This window comes from Meles meles, unplaced genomic scaffold, assembly GCF_922984935.1.
Source record: "Meles meles unplaced genomic scaffold, mMelMel3.1 paternal haplotype, whole genome shotgun sequence".
Lineage (NCBI taxonomy): Eukaryota > Metazoa > Chordata > Mammalia > Carnivora > Mustelidae > Meles > Meles meles.
Window position 1 is genome coordinate 14,270 of NW_025721616.1, and position 17,811 is coordinate 32,080.

Below are 17,811 nucleotides of genomic sequence, written 5' to 3' on the forward strand. Positions count from 1 at the left end.
CAGTGTGGAGATTCCTCTACAAATTAAGAATAGAGCTTCCCTATGACCCTGCAATTGCAACTGTGATTTTTGGACAGAGAGTGAGAGATCACAAGTAGGAAGAAAGGCAGGCAGGGGGGAGGGAGAACCAGGCCCCTGCTGAGCAGAGAGCCAGATGTGGGACTTGATTCCAGGACCCTGAGATCACGAACTGAGCCAAAGACAGAGGCTTAAACCACTCAGCCACCCAGGCACCACTGATTCATTTTTTTTTTAATTGAAGCATAGTTGACATGAAATAGTATATTAGCTTCATATGTACATTATACGATTGAACACTTTTTTCCTTATTCTGTGTTGACCAGAAGTGTAGCTACCATTCTTTGCCAGAGACAATATTCCAATAACATTGACCATATCTCCTATGCTGTGCCTTTTATACCACGTGTCCATTCCATAATGGGAAGCCTGTGTTTCCCACTCCCCTTCACCCATTTCTCCCATGCCCCACTCTCTTCTCCTCTGAGAACTCCTTTAGCAGATCAGTTTGTTCTTTATATTTATACATCTGATTCTGCTTTTTGTTTTGTTTTGTTTTTCATTTGTTTTGCTTTTCAGATTCCACATTGGAGTGAAATCCTATGGTATTTGTTTTTCTCTGTCTAACCAATTTCTGTTAAATTTATACCCTCTGTGTCCATCCATGTTCCAAATGGCAAGATGTCATCATTTTTGGGCTTAGTTATTTTCATATATCTATATCTATCTATCTATCTATCTATCTTCACCTATTCTTTATCCATTCATCTATTTGTTGTAATATATCACCTGCTCTTCATCCATTCATCTATTTGTTGTAGACAGTAGGAGTTATATTAATTTTTCAATCTGGCAAAAAACCCAAAAAGAAAAAATATCACATTATACTCATATCTATGTACAGTGTGGACATATTCAGAGGACTGACATTAGGAAACCTTATTTCTCTTCAACCCCATGAGAAGTGCATATGCCATAATAACACTTTTCAATAACAACCCATTAGCAGGCATACAGACATCATGATTTTACATTTCAATACATGAGAAAAAAGACATACTCCCAGCACTGTCTTTCCTCAAAACTTCTGCCTGTTTCCCACTCTAATAGAGCAGGTCTTCACACGTGCTTTGGATACTTCATCATTTAAACTACAACAGTGGCTATATTAGAAGTCCTGTCCTTTCCATGTCCAAACTTAAATGAGGAAGTAGAAATTATAATAACAAACAATGGCTTATCAATGCGTATAGTTAAGTTTACCTGCAAAGATGTGTAAAATATTGCATGAAAGTAAAAATTAACAAGGCTATCATAAAGCAGTCTTCTTTACATTACAGATCATAACAGACACTTAACACTGTCGTTAAGTTTTACAAATGAATTATTTATATTCAAATTACAGCAGTTCCCCAAATCTAAGGAAAAGAAAATGGGTTGAGAAAGTTTCAAAGACTTTCACACCCAAGCCCTGTGTCCTCCAGCTGCCACTGGCCACAGTGATGACATACCCTGTGTGTTGTTATAAGACACAATGTCCAAATAAGCCATGTTCTACTTTTATCTAATATTACCTGTTACAGACCAGTGAATTCTTTGAGATGAAAAACAATCAAAAAATTCAGGATACAGAGCACTTTGACAACATACAATATCTGAAATTGTTCAAAGCTCTGAAAACAGTCTTTTAATGGAAAACTGAATCTTTTTATGCTCAGTTTCAACCTTGCTGGGAAAAAAAAATAACCATGACTAATCCCTGATACACATTGTTAACCATTTGTCTGTCTTCTGTCTTGGTCAGTGTTCATGATCTAGAGCCAGACCCAGAATATTTCTCTACATTTTCTCCAAGGGCTTCTTCAGGCACAGTGGTCATTCTGCTTCTCTCTCCTTCTGTCTGGCCCCTGTGGACATGAGTATCAGGACTTGCCTATTATCTGGCAGGGAAATCACACCCATGAGCTCTCTGTTTCAGTTGTGACCAGCAGCCCACAGATATCAGCCCACAGTAATCAGCCCAGGATCCACAGCTTACTACACTTCATGACACCCTCAAGACACTGTAAGTAGTGCTAAGGGCCTGGGTCACTGTGATATCTAGGTTACTCTATGTTTTCTCAGCAACAAGGTTACTTTACATCAGACTTGGAATAAATGTCTACAGCTTCTCCTGACTCATGCACCACAGCGAAGGTTGGCAACCTTCTTTCTAAAAAGATGTTCAAGGCTTTCCTGATGGAAGTGTTCTGGTGGATGAAGGGATATAGAGGTGGGTCCCAAAATCAAGGGCATCTGGGTTCTGCTTCATGAAGGTAAACTTTGGTATATCAGACATAAAATGCTGGGAAACTTCAGGATTCTTTTGAGGGTAAGTATATAAAGTGCATTCCCACTGATAGAATAACTGGCAAGGCATGGATTTTTTTTTTTTAATCAGCAAGTGTACAGCATAGAAAAGGCTTGGATCTGGAGCTATGTTAACTAAAGGCTTATGTATTTTGGGGGGCTAAGACTCCCTCCATGTTTCAATGTTATGTGCTTCTAATTCATAGATCTGTAGAAGGGGCAACTTATACTATCTCTGTGGTGTATTTATAAATGATGAAATCTCAGCATTTCTACAAAACTTTGTTTTGTACTCTCCTGCAATGGTGCTGCTGGAACAACATTGGATGCTAAGGCAAAGATGGCTCTCTAATTGGTAGTATCAGAGACAGCAAGTTTTCAAGGGGTTGGAATGGTGCAGTGATCCTTGTGTGACCTTGCGAAGTTCATGAAAACCAATTTTCTGAATCTTGTTCTTCTTCCAACTGAAATTTCTCCCACATGCTGACTTTGTGATCCAGGGCTGCAGTCTGCTGCTACCAAGAAGGAGGAGGACCAGGATCTGCCAGTACTTCTAGGCTCTTCTCTGCCCAGAGGTGTGTGGGAATCAGGGTCTGGGTGGGGGCTTTCTGGGGGTGTGGGTGGAGTGCAGAGCCACGGGGTGGTGGGAAGTTTGTGGGAGTGCTCTGGAGTGTGTGAGCATAGAGGTGCCAGAGAGGCCTTGGAGTGCATAGGCACCAGGTTATGGGCTGTGACTTTCTGGGAGGTGAAGGTGGGACTTTTGGCTAGGCAAGCAGGGAAGTGGTTGGCTGAAAGGCAGCCCTTATGCAAAAATCTCTGGGAGATACCTGGGTTGTTAACATAGCTTGGCTAGTGTAAGTCATGCTACAAGAAACATAGGGTCTTCACACTGAAGACATCCCGGCAGATTGGGTGAAGCTAAGAGCTAACTGCTGTCACAGGGCTCTTTTTGCAGAGGGTGGCTGGAGTGGAGATGTATCAGGTGCTGAGGTTTTCTGGGATTGTCTTCATGGGGTGGGGTAGCCTGACAGTACATCTGTAACTGCAGTGGGCATGGGCAGGAATGTCCCAAGGCTCTCTGAAGAGAGGACGCTTTGGGAGATAGCTATAGCTGGGGTGGATTTAGGATGGCAGTTGTTCTCTGTGCACAGTACCCACTAGCAAGATGGCTGAAACTCAAGTGGATGAAAACTGGGATATCTTCAGCACTCTGAGTGTCCTGACAGAGTGTGAGCTATGGGATCCTGGGATTTCCACATAGGGTACTCCTTTTCAAGGCATCTGGAGGTCAAACATGACCCAGGATGTCACATACCCATATAACTAAGGGTGACCCATGCAAGATGGGAGCAGACCTGGAGTGTTCTTGGATGCTTAGCAACTGTGCCAACTCAGTATGATGTCTGGAGCTCTAGTGAATGCTGACAAGGAGCATCCCAGTGTGTGCCATGCTGGAGCTGCTTCTTGGCACAGCTGGGTTTGAGTGGGCTGGGGACCCTGGGATCAACGAGGTGGTACACCAGCGAGGATGCTCAGACCTTGCTTCTGTACATACTATCAAAGTGGAGCAGAATTTGAGCTTGCCTGTGACTTGACACAGAAGGAGATCCAACACCCCTCCTTCCCCATTGTGTTGGGGGGGGAGCTCTCAGGGAAGATCCTTCACATTCTAGTTGCTCTCTGAACTGTAGCTTGTTTTCTGTGTGCCAGTGCAGACACATTAGCTTACAGCCCACAGAACTATCCCTTCCACTGCAGTTGGCAGGCTGCTGAGGGGTGATTCCTGTGTTATGATGTCTCTGTCTCTGTTTTCTGCTGTGCAGAAGCTGTTCAGGCTGTTCTCGGTTCTTCTTCACGAGGATCTATAAATAGGTGTAGATTTGGTGTGTCTCTCGAGGAGGTGGGTTCAGTTCTCACCTTAGGTGGGATGAGTTAGGTCACCATCATGCACTCTTATATTTATAAACTTGCTCAAGTTTATTTCACTTCTCAGAAGCTTTATTTCCTATCTGTAGAATAGAATTTTTTCTCTCAGGATCAAATAGCCTCACTTATCTAATTTGCTTGGAACACAGTAGGTGCACATTAAATGCTTCTCCCTCCCTTAGTCCAACACCATGCTCTCCAAAACAAATGTCCCTTGAGTTTGCAGATAAACTGCACCTCCCCACCTCAATGTCTGAAATTCCTTTTAAAATAATTATTATTATATAATTCACCATTCAATACATCATTTCTTTTTGATGCAGTGTTCCAAGATTCATTGTTTACATATAATACCCAGTGCTCCATGAAATATGTATCCTCCTTAATACCCACCACCATGTTCACTCATCCCCTCACCCCCCACCTCTTTAAAATCCTCACTTTGTTTATTGGAGTGTACAGTTTCTTATGGTCCATCTCCCCCTCCAATTTCCCCCTTCTCCAAAAGCAAGGGAAACAAAAGTGAAAATGAACATTTGGGACTTCATCAAGATAAAAGTTTCTGCATAGCAAAGAAACAGTCTACAAAAAAGAGGCAACCCAGGGAATGGGAAAGGATATTCAAAAATGACAATAGAGACAAAGGGCTGATATCCAGGATCTCTAAATAACATAAAAATCTCAATAACTGCCACTCCCTCAAAAAAAAAAAAAAAAAAGGATGATCAAGTTGAAAAATGGGCTGAAGACATGAACAGAAGATATATAAATGGCTAATAGACATATGTAAAAATGTTCATCATTGTTAGCCATCAGGGAGATTCAAATCAAAACCACATTGAGATAGCACATTACACCAGTTAGAATGGAAAAAAAAAATAACAGAGCAGTAAACAAGTGTTGGAGAGGATGGGGAGAAAGGGGTACCCTCTTACACTCTTGGTACAAATGCAATTTGGTGCAACCACTTTGGAAAACAGGGTGGAGATTGTGTAAGAAATTAAAAATAGAGTTACAATTTTTTTTTAATAAGCATATAATGTATTTTTATCCCCAGGGGTATAGGTCTGTGAATCGCCAGGTTTACACACGTCACAGCACTCACGATAGCACATACCCTCCCCAATGTCCATAACCCCCTCCCTCTCTCCCAACCCCACCTCCCCCCAGCAACCCCCAGTTTGTTTTGTGAGATTAAGAGTCATTTATGGTTTGTCTCCCTCCCAATCCCATCTTGTTTCATTGGAATGGGAGGCGAACCATGAGAGACTATGGACTCTGAAAAACAACCTGAGGGTTTTGAAGGGTCGGGGGTGGGAGGTTGGGGGAACAGGTGGTGGGTAATAGGGAGGGCACGTTTTGCATGGAGCACTGGGTGTTGTGCAAAAACAATGAATACTGTTACGCTGAAAAATTAAAGAAAAAAAATAGAGTTACACTATCACCCTGCAACTGCACTACTGGATATTTATCCCCAAGATACAGATATAGTGAAAAGAAGGGTCTTGTATACCCCAATGTTCATATAAACAATGTCCACAATAACCAAACTGTAGAAAGAGCCAAGATGCTCTTCAACAGAAAAGTGGATAAAGAAGATGTGGTCCATATATGCATTGGAATATTACTCAGCCATTAAAAAGGAGGAATACCCAACTTTGGCATCAACATGGATGGGGCTGGCGGAGATTGTGCTGAGTCGAAGAAGTCAAGCAGAAAAAATCAATGACTATATGGTTTCACTTGTTTGTGAGACATAAGGAATAACATTGAGGACACAAGGAGAAGGAATGTTTGAAATTTCTAAATAGAGTTTGGGAAGACCTGACCTGCTCTTGGACTTTGAACCTCACAGGTCACTCTGGCATCTTGCTTGCCACTTGCTTGCTTTCTCTCTACCTACTCAACTGAGACATAATTCTCCTTGTTCAAGCTTCCTCTACAAACCTTCCTTGCAGGGATGCTAATTTCAGAATCCTTCAAGGGTCATGAAAACCTTTAGTAGCCGATGGAAATACCTAGTCACTGGGACACTCCTCCTAAGCATTTTATAAGTCCACTAATGGTTTGATTTTGGAGAAAATTTCAGTGAATTGCCTAGGAGGGTCTTACTGGTTTAGTAGTGTAGGTTTAACAAAGCTAACTGTAGATTATGAGCATCATATCTTGAAGAAAGTTTCCATTAATCTTGCACCAGGAGTCAGATATGAAATGGAAAGGATAGAGGGATATAATCATTGCTGAGTTCCCAGAGTGCAAGGTTCACTGGGTCAGGTAATTGATATAGGACTATCCTGTGAACCTGGTAACAATTATACAGAGTGGTCATGCTCTTGTGTATCCCTATATTACAAAAGAGGAAAGTGGCATTGGTTGGACTTTATAGGTAGAGTGCTATAGCACAGTGCATGAAAGGAGGCTGTAGAGCTTAGAGGGCCAGGGTTCACATCATAGCTCTATCGCCTCCTAGCTGTGCAACATTGAGTACATTCCTGAACCTTTTGGAGTCTCAGTCAACTCACCCACAGCATGGAGACAGCAATACATACCTCATAGATGTGTTTGAAGATTGAAATGACATCACAAACCTTAACAGTGTTTCTGACACATAGGAAACACTTAAGAGATACAGTCTGTTCTTAATTTTACTATTATTGATGTTACTCCAAAAATCCTGAGCTACAAAAGAGGGTGCTTGAATTCCAATCTAAATCTTTCTAGATCCAAAATGAAAATAATTAGAGACATAAATATATTTAGAACAAAGCTGATCATACTCTTTCCTTCAAGCTTCTTGGCTTCATTTATTAGTGCCAGGCAAGGTGCTGGGCACTGGAAACACAGAATAAACTATATTCTTCTGTTTAGGAGATTATAGGCTAGGAAAGTAAAGTAAATTGGATTATTTGTCCCCATTTTTTCACCTTTCCTTTATGTACATAGCCCTCCCAATTTGCAACATTTACTTTTCTTTTTGAATGGACATGGCTGTATTACTTCTTTTCACCAATGGAATGTGAATGTGCTCATTGCAGAAACTGTAAATGCCAAAGTTTGGAGCCAAGTTTTGGCACAAAGCCTGTGAGTTCTTTGGTCAGAGATTGTCTGTGGCAAAAATACCTGTGTGTAGACACTCAGCTTCCCTTTTCCCTTCTATCAAATTGAACCAAGCAGCTGGTTTTGAAACCTAGAGGAGTCAGTGTGTATGAACAATGTTGACTAGGATGTGCAGGTCATGCTGTCAGTTCCCTCTGGTTCACTACCACATTCTCAGAGCCTTGGAGACCCCTGCCCACCATGTGGAGAATGCAGTGACTAGTGTGGTGCTGTTGTGACTATGATCCTGAGCTGTGCTATACAGAGATCTGTAAACTCTCCTTCTGCATTCAAACACACCTATTTAATTAAGGTAATAGACATCCTGAAGCTCATAACACCTCCACCAAAGAGAATATGCAGATGGTAAATAAGCAGAAGAAAAAAAAACTGTACATTAGGAGCCATGAGGGAAATGTAAATGAAAAACTGACTGAGTAATTTCTACTACAAACCCAGTAGGACAGTTAGTTAATATCAAACACAGTAAAAACACCAAATGTTGGAAAGAGTAAGCTTCCCTACATTGCTGGTGGTAATTCAAATGGAACAGCTACTCTGGTAAGAGTTTGATAGGCTCTACAAACATGAAGCATAAATGCTAAAACCCGGTAATCACTCACTCTCATGGACCTTTTTCTCAGAGATTAAAATTTAAGAGCCCACAAAACCCTATGCACAAATACTCACTTGATATTACTTAATAGTCTCCAAATATTGTAAACAATCAAAATGTCCCTCAAAGGGTCACTGAATGAACAGATTGTGGCATTTGCATACTAGAGAGCCCAATTCAGTGAAAAAAAGCCATAATATTCTGACACACAGAACTTTGATGGATCCTGGGGTATTATCCTGAGTGAAAACAAACTAAAATCCAACATCACGGTTCAGAATGGTAGGAATCACCTCGTGCAACAAAATTCCAAAACTCCCAAAATGTAAAACAACGGGGTGTTTGCCATGAGCAGGGATGGTCTGGGAAGGCGTGAATAGCATGAGGGAGATTTTGTGTTGGGGTACTTCCATATCTGGATTGCACTTTTAAATATATGAATGTGCATGACAAGCTGAGAGAAGCAGACATGTCTATCATACTACTGTCAGTTTTTTGGTGTTAATAGTGTTCTGTAATTATGTAGGATGTTACCCTGGGACAAAATGAGTCAAGACTGCCCCTGTGACAGGATGTTTCTGTGCTATCTGAAGCTTCCTGTGAATCTATAAATGTACCAACCTCCCTCCCCCACCTACATTAGTGCACAACCTGTCAACACACCTCAGAATAGTTCCCTAAAGCTAGCAGTCCCCACCTGGCTCCCTAACATGTGTATGTGAAGCAGCAGTGTAGGAGGTAGGTGGGGTTTGGCGCTGGTTTGTGATTGGGCAGATGGTGGTCTCTGAGGCACTGTATAGAAGGGGCAGAAAAGGCCAGGTGTGGAACAGAACAGAGGCAGCTCCCAGATTGCTGTCCTCCCAGAGCAATGTTTTGAGTTTGGGAAGGAAAGAACAGGACAAATACCTAGATCAGTCCCTCCGCTTCCTCCTCTGGAAAGGATCTGTCCCCTGCTCTTGTAGACACCCTCCACCACCCTGCCATAACCTACATCCTGCTCACACAATCACCCCCCCCAAAGCTACCCACATTTTAGAGATGAAGGAATGGAGAACCAAGGGGTGAGTTACTCTGCCCCACACCCCAAAAGTGGGGTCCCAGCGCTTCCAGGAAACTTTGTCCAGAAATACATCTGTGGGGTAAATGGGGTCTGAGATGTTGACCGCTGGAGGTTCACAGCTTTGGGATCACAAAAATGATCCACTTCTCCTTCAAATCAAGTGACCTGGACTCCACCAGCCTCCACACTGGCTCATGGAAGTGGCAGCCCTCCTATAAGCTTAGACACCATCGATCTTAAAGAGGCTGACCTCTCTCCTCAGTTTTAACTTTTCTCCAAGATCCTCCACCTTTACTGCTCCCATCAGTTGATGTCCCAGTGCTATGAACTCGGTGCCTTGAGCTCTACTAGGGGACCATCACTCTAGGTTTTCTTTCAACTCAGCTACAGCCACAGGCAGACATCAGCTCACTGACATCCACAACTCACTGAGCTTCCACTTCATCCCTGGAGGTGAAAGTGACAATCTCCAGGGAGAAGACCAACCTGGAAACTTACTTTCCTCCTTTTTTCTGTCCAATGCTTGTCAGAATAACAGCTCTGCCTATTAGAAGTAATCACCTTCCTCCATATCCACAGACAACTTCAAGTTTTCCATGTGCACCTGTTCCCACTCTTCCTACCTGTCTCCTTCACTGCTTTACTCTGTCCATCCACCCCTTCACCTGGAGCAGCCAGTAATAATTAATGTGTCTCACTCAAAATCTCAGTGCTTCTGTGGCTCAGAACGGAGAGCTTACACTCCAGGATGCTCACTCACTCCAGTCTGTACCTGCCTCCCTCAGCCCACAGGAAGTCATCTAGAGACAGGGAAAAGTCCCATGCCTCTGGCCTCCCTCCATCTTGGTTCCCTCATCTTATTGTCACATTTACTCTCCAAAGGCCTGCATCACATAGGGACATGTAGTCAGGAAATACTTGCTGTGGTGGCTAGAGATTTTAAACTTCACGTCAGGGTCCAAACTCAAGTTTGCACAACATGAGTGGTAGGGCTTGGGACAAAAATCGTTTTTCCTGACATACATACCTATGGACATACAGCTCATTGTTTCCTTCCAATCAGAATGGGGCTGACCTCAGTAGCTGACCTTGGTTTCTAGAACTCAGGATGTCTGAAAGTGTTGATGGGGACAGGAAGGTTGTGTGCTCAGGGTAAACTCTGAATAATTAACCAAAACTTTCTAAGAGCTGTGGAGCCTGTACACCAACAGGATAATGTGATTATTTAGAAGACACAGCAGTGACTATAAGCCAGACTGTACATCACAATCACACAGTGGTTGTTTCTGGTAAATGACTCATTCTGAAATGATGGTTTTAAATTATTTCTTTAGTCCCCTGATAAATATTAAAATTCATGCAGACTTTTTCCAGCTTCAGTTTTCTGCCATCTTGAATGTGTGTGTGCAGGAACATAACCTCATGGACATTGCATGGAAGGCAAGAGCTTCCAGCAAGTCCTTCATGTACTCAGAGTATCTCTCCACCTCACAGACTGATCCTGGCTCTCATCCCACTACTTGGCGTGTTTTTCTAGGGTCTCCCCCTTTCCTTCCAGGCTGGAGAATCTCTACTCTACCTGGAATACCTGAACCAATGACTCCTTGTTCCTTAGTGTCTGAAGTCTCTTCTACAAATCCCTACACCCCCCCCCCCCAAACCTCATCTTCGGTTATGAGTTCTATTTCAAAATCTTCAAACTTCTAGTTTGTCTCCTAAGGAGATCTCCCTAAAATAGGAAAGGTACCCATGTGATAATCTACAAGAACCATAGAGTGAAGTCCATTCAGAGCACTGGAGACTCATATGCCCTCGTTTCACCTTAGTTAAAGGGCTTCTAGTCAAAACAGTGTTCTAGGGACTTGTTAGCCCAGTGCAGTGCTGAGTTGGAGGAGTCATGACCAGAGGTCTCCCAGTCAGCCTTTGTCCTGGAGACCTAATTGTTCTGTGCTCTACTGAGTTAGAGGGTTGTGGGTCAGAGATTTCCTGGTCAGCCTGGTGTCTGAGAGACCTGGTCCAGTGCCAATCTGAAAGAGAGGGTGTGGGGCACCAAATCTCCCAGTGGGCTTGGTGTTCTAGGGACTCATCTGCCAGTTGTCTGCTCGGCTGTTGGGCCCCCACTCAGAGGGAGTCCTGTCATCCTAGTCCAAGAGAGTTTCTGTCCACTCTTATGCTGAGTTGGAGTGTCTCAAATTTCCTGGTTGGTCCAATGTTGTGAGGACTCAACTCCCCTATGTTTTGTTGGGATGAAGTGCTCCCAAGTAGAGGACCTCCACTCAGCTCACTGTCCAGGGGACTCTTTTGCCCAGTGTGCAGTGGGGTGGGGTATATCGTGGTCTCAGGGCATCCAATGGGCCTGGTGTTCTGGGGAATTGATTGCTGTGTTCTCTACTGCATTAGAAGAATCCCTGCCTTTGTCCCAGTGTCCAGGTTACTCATCTCCCTGGTACAGAGGTACATTAGAGGGCTTCTGGTCTTAAGGCTCCCACTGGACCCACTATCTAGATAATATATTTTCCCACTTCCTGGTCTGGTTTGGAGAGGTTATGGTCAGAGGTCTCCTTGAAATCCTGGTGTTCTGAGAACCTGATTGCATTATGCTGTGTTAGGTTGCACAACTCATCCTCTGAGGGCTCCTTCTCATATTCTACACTCCAGGTGGTTAACTTGTCCTGTGTCAACCTGTGTTGGAGAGCTTCTAGCCTGAGAGCTCCTGGTGTTCTGGGAACCTGATTGTCATGTGCTCTCCTGTGTTGGAAAAATTGTGTTCTGAGGGCTTCTTGTCACACTGGGTTCCAGGAGATTCTAGCACCCAGTTTTCAGCTGGGCTGGAGGCCTCATGACTGAGGGTTCCAGGTTAGCATAGTGTCCAGGATACCTTTGGCTCTTGCTGAGCTCTATTGGAGAGCTCATGGCTTGAGCATGCCTTGTGCACCTACCATTCTAGCAGATACCATGGCCCTATACTCTGTTGGGATGAAGGGTTCCTGATCTCTTGACAGTCAGATGTCCAGTTGATTCTATTGCAAGTGGAGCTGGGTTCTGGAGGAAGGCTCCCGCTTGGTCTGGTGTTGTTAGGAGTCAATTGTTTTGTGCTCTTCTGGGCCATAGAGCACCCAGTTAAGGGACTCCCTTCATCCCAATGTCCAGGAATCTCATTTGTCAGTGCCAAGTGGGTTGGAATGCTCATGGCCTGGAGGTCCTGGCAAACATGGAATTCTGTGGACTCAACTACCCTGTGCTCTCCTGGATTGATGGCTCCTGTTCAGAGGACTCTCCTTCAGCCTGGTGTCAGGGGTCCTCATTTGGCAGTGCAGAGTTTGGTAAGAGGTTTTACATTCTCAAGACTCCCAGAAGGCCCAGCTTTCTGAGGATTTGATGCCCTCTTCTCTGATGCATTGGAGGGGGGTGCACATGTCACAGGCTCTTGGTAATTCCTAAAGCTCCTTATCACCCCAATATCCAGGTGACATGTTACCCTAGTGCCAAGTTTTGTTGAAGGGGGTTTGGACAGAGGTTTTCTGGCAAGTGTCTGGTCTGGGGGACTTGATTTCCCTATGGCACTCCTGCAATTAGACAACAAAAAGAAATAAAAGTCATCTAAACTTGGAAGGAAGAAGTAACATTTTCCTATATTCAAATGACATGATATTCTATACAGAAAACCCTGAAGAGCCCACCAAAAACAAACAAACAAAAAACCCAGAACTATTATAACTGATCAATGAATTCAGTAACATCATAGGACACAATATCAATGTGCAGAACTCTGTTGGATTTCTATACACTACTAATGAAGCAGCTGAAAGAAGAGATAAGAGAACAATGTTATCTGCAACTGCACCAAAAATAATAAGATACCTAAGACTAGAAATCACTAAGGAAGGGAAAGACTTGTAGTCTGAAAAGTGCAAAAAAAGGATGAAAGAAATTTAATTTGACAGAAAGAAATGGAAAGACATTTCATGCTCCTGGGTTGGAAGAACAAAAATGTAAAAATGTCTATAGTACCAAAACAATTCACACGTTGGATGCAATCCCCATTAAAATACCAACAACAGGTTTCACAGAGCTTGAAAAGCCATCCTGAAATTTGACTGGAACCAAATAACATCCCTAATAAGTGAAAGAAATGTTGAAAAGAAAAAAAATAATATGGGAGACAGTACAGTTCCAATCTTAACGTTATATTACAAAGGTGTAGTAATCAACATAGTATGTTACTGTCATAAAATAAAAACATAGATCAGTGGAACAGTATAGAAAGCCCTGAAATAGATTGACATTTATATTAAAGACAAAGTGGTGTGTGTGATATATATATGTGTGTGTGTGTGTGTATGTATACACATGCATGTATATATATATATATATATATATTATTTGTACATATGTGTACATTAATATTACTCAGCCATAAAAATGGAATGAGATCTTACCATTTGCAATGATATGAATAAAGCTACAATGTATTACAGAAGTCAAATAAATCAGTCAGAGAAAAAGAAATACCATATGATCTCACTCATATGTAAATTTAAGAAACATAGGAACAAAGGGAAAAAAAAAAGGAGAGGCAAACCAATAAACAGACCCTTAACTCTAAAGAAAAACCTAGGGGAGAGACAAGATGGCGGGGAAGTAGGGGGAGGTACCTTTTCAACCTGTACCCTTAAGTGAGCTGATAACCTAACAAAGAACTCTGAGCACCCATGAAATCAGCCTGAGATCAGAATTATACATGTCTGGATCTCTACAGGAGCAGAAGATGCCAGTGGGCAGGTAAAGCAGAGTGGGAAGGTCAGACTGATACCGGAAGATAAACAAAAGGGAGAGGGAGCCACCAGGGGTGACCAACTGGATAGAAATACCCCGATATGAGAGTGCCCTGTGACTGGGGACCAGCATTAACTTGGAGTCTGGTTGAAAGCACTCAAAAAGAGCAAAAGATCGTGGGGTAAAATTGTGGGAATTGGGGCGGTTAGGGAAAGGGGCTTAAGTCCCCAGACCCAGGACAGCCTCCCCTGGCACTGAGCCAGAGAGAGTGCAGCAGAGAAACCAGGTCTTGATCCCTGAGCTGCAAGTGGGCCTGAGAATGCTTGGGGTCTGGCTCCTGTGAGGGCTGGGAGCCTCGCCAAATGGCAGAACCTGAGACACTCGTACACCTCAAACCCTCCACTGGGTGAGGTACGGCACCCAGTGCACTCGACCCGGAAGGACCAGGTGCAGCCCAGCACTCTCTGACCAGAAAGACCAAGCACTCCAGCAGGGCCAGCGGGAAAATCTCAGTGTGCGATAGCTGCTTGGAACCTCTCTGCCAGTCTGGAGCTGCCCAGACAGCTGCTGCTGCCCTGGTTTTGGGTACAAGGAGGAGATCCTGCATCCCCAGGGACAGTGACTCAGAACTTACTCTGCCAGCAGCTCTGCAGAGCATTCTGAGGCTTCTCTCTGAGAGGGAGGTCGGGGTGCAGTTTGCTCTCCTCTAAACTTCCAAAACCATCAAAAACTGTCAAGGCGTGAGAAAAAACAAAACAAAAACAAAAAACGAACAAACAAACACAAAAACATCCAGAGAACAATATACTAAAAAAACCGGTTTCCTCAGAGCCCACCCCCTTGAGGGGGGCTGGAGGACTTAACTCAGGGAACATCATTGACTGAAAAGCCACGTGACAGTCCCCTCCCCCAGAAAACAAACAAGGAAAGAAGAAAAAAAAAAAAAGGACAACAAGAGAACAACCATCACTACTTCATAATACAACTTTTATTTTTAACTCATTCCCATTATTCTGGTTCATTTTTTTTATATAGATAATTTTTTAACCTATTCACCATCACAGTGAGATATCCAATACATCAAATTCAACAATAACCTTCTAACCTGAACTTTGTGATATATACACCTGTGTTTTTCTTTTGCTTTTCTATTTTTTTTAATTTTTAAAAAAAAATTTAGTTTAGTTCAGTTTATTCTTTTTTATATTTTTATTTTCTAATATTCATATAGAATTAAACTTCAAGGTAATCCCCTCTCCCCAATCAATGCTACCCCTATAGGTAAACCAATTTTTTTTTCAGCTTGCTATTTATTTATTTATTTATTTATTTTTATTTGTTTATTTACAGCATAACAGTGTTCATTGTTTTGGCATCACACCCAGTGCTCCATGCACCAGGTGGTGGGTAATAGGGAGGGCACATACTGCATGGAGCACTGGGTAAACCAATTTTTAGTCACTCTTTATCTTAGGAAGGATGAGTCCTTTAACAAAGATATCAAGATACATCCAGGAGGAATCAAAATAAGCTTCCCCGCCCACACTGAAAATTTATAACTACTCTCTCATCTTTTTCTTCCACCAGTGTTTCTGTGCATTTGTGTTTGTCTTGATAGTATATAAATCTTATGCTTGTGGTTCTTTGTGACGAGGTTCTTCCCTTTTTTTTCTTTTGCTTTATATGTATATAATTTTTTTTCCTCTTCTCATATACTTTTATCAGCCTTTTTGTTTGTCTGTTTTTGTTTGTATACTTCATAAACCTTACCTTCGAGCCCATTTGGACTGAGCCTTCTCTTTTATCTTCCCTTGATATCCTGTATCTCTCTCTCCCACTCTTTTTTTTTTCTTTTATTTTCCTTTTCTTTTTTCTCTCATTTGGGTGGGGAATCCTGATTGCACAGAAGCATTCTAGGGTGCACCTTGACAGCACCACAGTTGATACATCCAGCTACATCCATTCAGTCATCTCTCACCAATATGACTAGGCGGAGGAATGCCCAACAGAAGAAAAATACAGAGGATGGGCCTTCTGCAACAGAGCTAATGGATATTGACACAAACAATATGTCAGAAAAGGAATTCAGGCTAACAATTATCCAGGAAATAGCTAGGTTGGAGAAAGCCATGGATGACCAAATGGAATTGATTAGGGCAGACCTGAAAGCCACCAGGGATGATGTTCACAATGTTAGGGCAGAACTGAAAGCCACCAGGGATGATGTTCACAAAGCTCTCAATGAGTTCCAATCTAATCTAAATTCTCTAAAAGCTAGGGTAACTGAGACAGAAGATAGAATTAGTGATCTGGAGGACAAACAGATAGAGAGAAAGGAACAGGAGGAAGCCTGAAACAAACAGCTTTGAAGCCACAAAAACAGAATCAGGGAAATAAATGATGCCATGAAATGTTCCAATGTCAGAATTATTGGAATCCCTGAAGGGGAGAAGAAAGAAAGAAGTCTAGAAGATACAGTGGAACAAGTTCTACACGAAAATTTTCCCAATCTCGCGAATGGAACCAGCGTTCATGTACTAGAGGCAGAAAGGTCTCCCCCCAAGACTAGAGATTCTAAAAAAACATCTAGGCACCTGATAGTAAAATTGAAAAATCATAATTGTTGATACAATCTCTTGAAAGCTGCTAGGACAAAGAGGCTCTTAAACTACAGAGGAAAGTCCATCAGAATAACGTCAGACCTGTCCACAGGGACCTGGAAAGCCAGAAAGGGCTGGCAAGATATATTCAGGGTACTGAAGGAGAAGAAAATGCAGCCAAGATTATTTTATTCAGCAAGACTGACATTCAAAATGGATGGAGAGATAAAGAGTTTCCAAGACCAGCAAGGCTTAAAAGACTATGCAACCACCAAGCCTACACTGCAAGAAATTTTAAGGGGGGTTTCTATAAAAGAGAAAAAATCCTAAAAATATCATTAAACAGTAACATAGAGACAATCTACAGACAGAAAGACTTCAAAGGTAACACGATGTCAATAAAAACATATCTCTCAATAATCACGCTCAATGTGAATGTCCTAAATGTACCCATAAAATGACACAGGGATGCAGATTGGATAAAACGACAGGACCCATCCATATGTTGTCTACAAGAGACCCATTTTGAACCTAAAGATACACCCAGACTGAAAGTGAAGGGATGGAGAAGCATCTTTCATGCCAACGGGCCTCAAAAGAAGGCCGGGGTAGTGAACCTCATATCAGATAAATTAGATTTTAAACTAAAGACTGTAGTCAGAGATACAGAAGTACACTACATAATTCTTAAAGGGACTATCCACCAAGATGATTTATCAATTGTAAATAACTATGCCCCCAATATGGGAGCACCCAATTACATAAGAAAACTATTAATCAAGATAAAGAGTCACATTGATATGAATACAATAATAGTAGGAGATCTTAATACACCTCTCTCAGAAACAGACAGATCATCGAAGCAGAAAATTAATAAAGAAATAAGAGCATTGAATGAAACATTGGACCAGATGGACCTCATCAAAGTATACAGAACATTCCACCCTAAAACAACAGAATACTCATTCTTCTCAAGTGCACATGGAACCTTCTCCAGAACAGACCACATACTGGGTCACAAAGCAGGACTCAACCAATACCAAAAGACTGACATTATTCCTTGCATATTCTCAGATCAAAATGCTTTGAAACTGGAGCTCAATCACAAGGAAAAGTTTGAACGGAACTCAAACACCTGGAAGCTAAAGACCACCTTGCTTAAGAATGCTTGGATCAAATGAGGTAGAAACGAGAAATACAGTAGAACGTATCAATGAAACTAGAAGCTGGTTTTTGGAAAGAATAAGATGGATAAACCATTGGCCACACTAATCCAAACGAAAAGAGAGAAATCCCAAATTAATAAAATTATGAATGAAAAGGGAGAGATCACAACTAACACCAAGGAAGTAGAAGCAATCATCAGAAAT

The 17,811-nt window shown here is 42.2% G+C and overlaps 1 pseudogene; it reads right to left on the reverse strand.

Annotated features, from left to right (window-relative positions):
- Positions 1-1,893: 1,893 nt before the first annotated feature.
- LOC123936602 lies at positions 1,894-2,849 on the reverse strand (annotated as a pseudogene).
- Between the last annotated feature and the right edge of the window lie 14,962 nt (positions 2,850-17,811).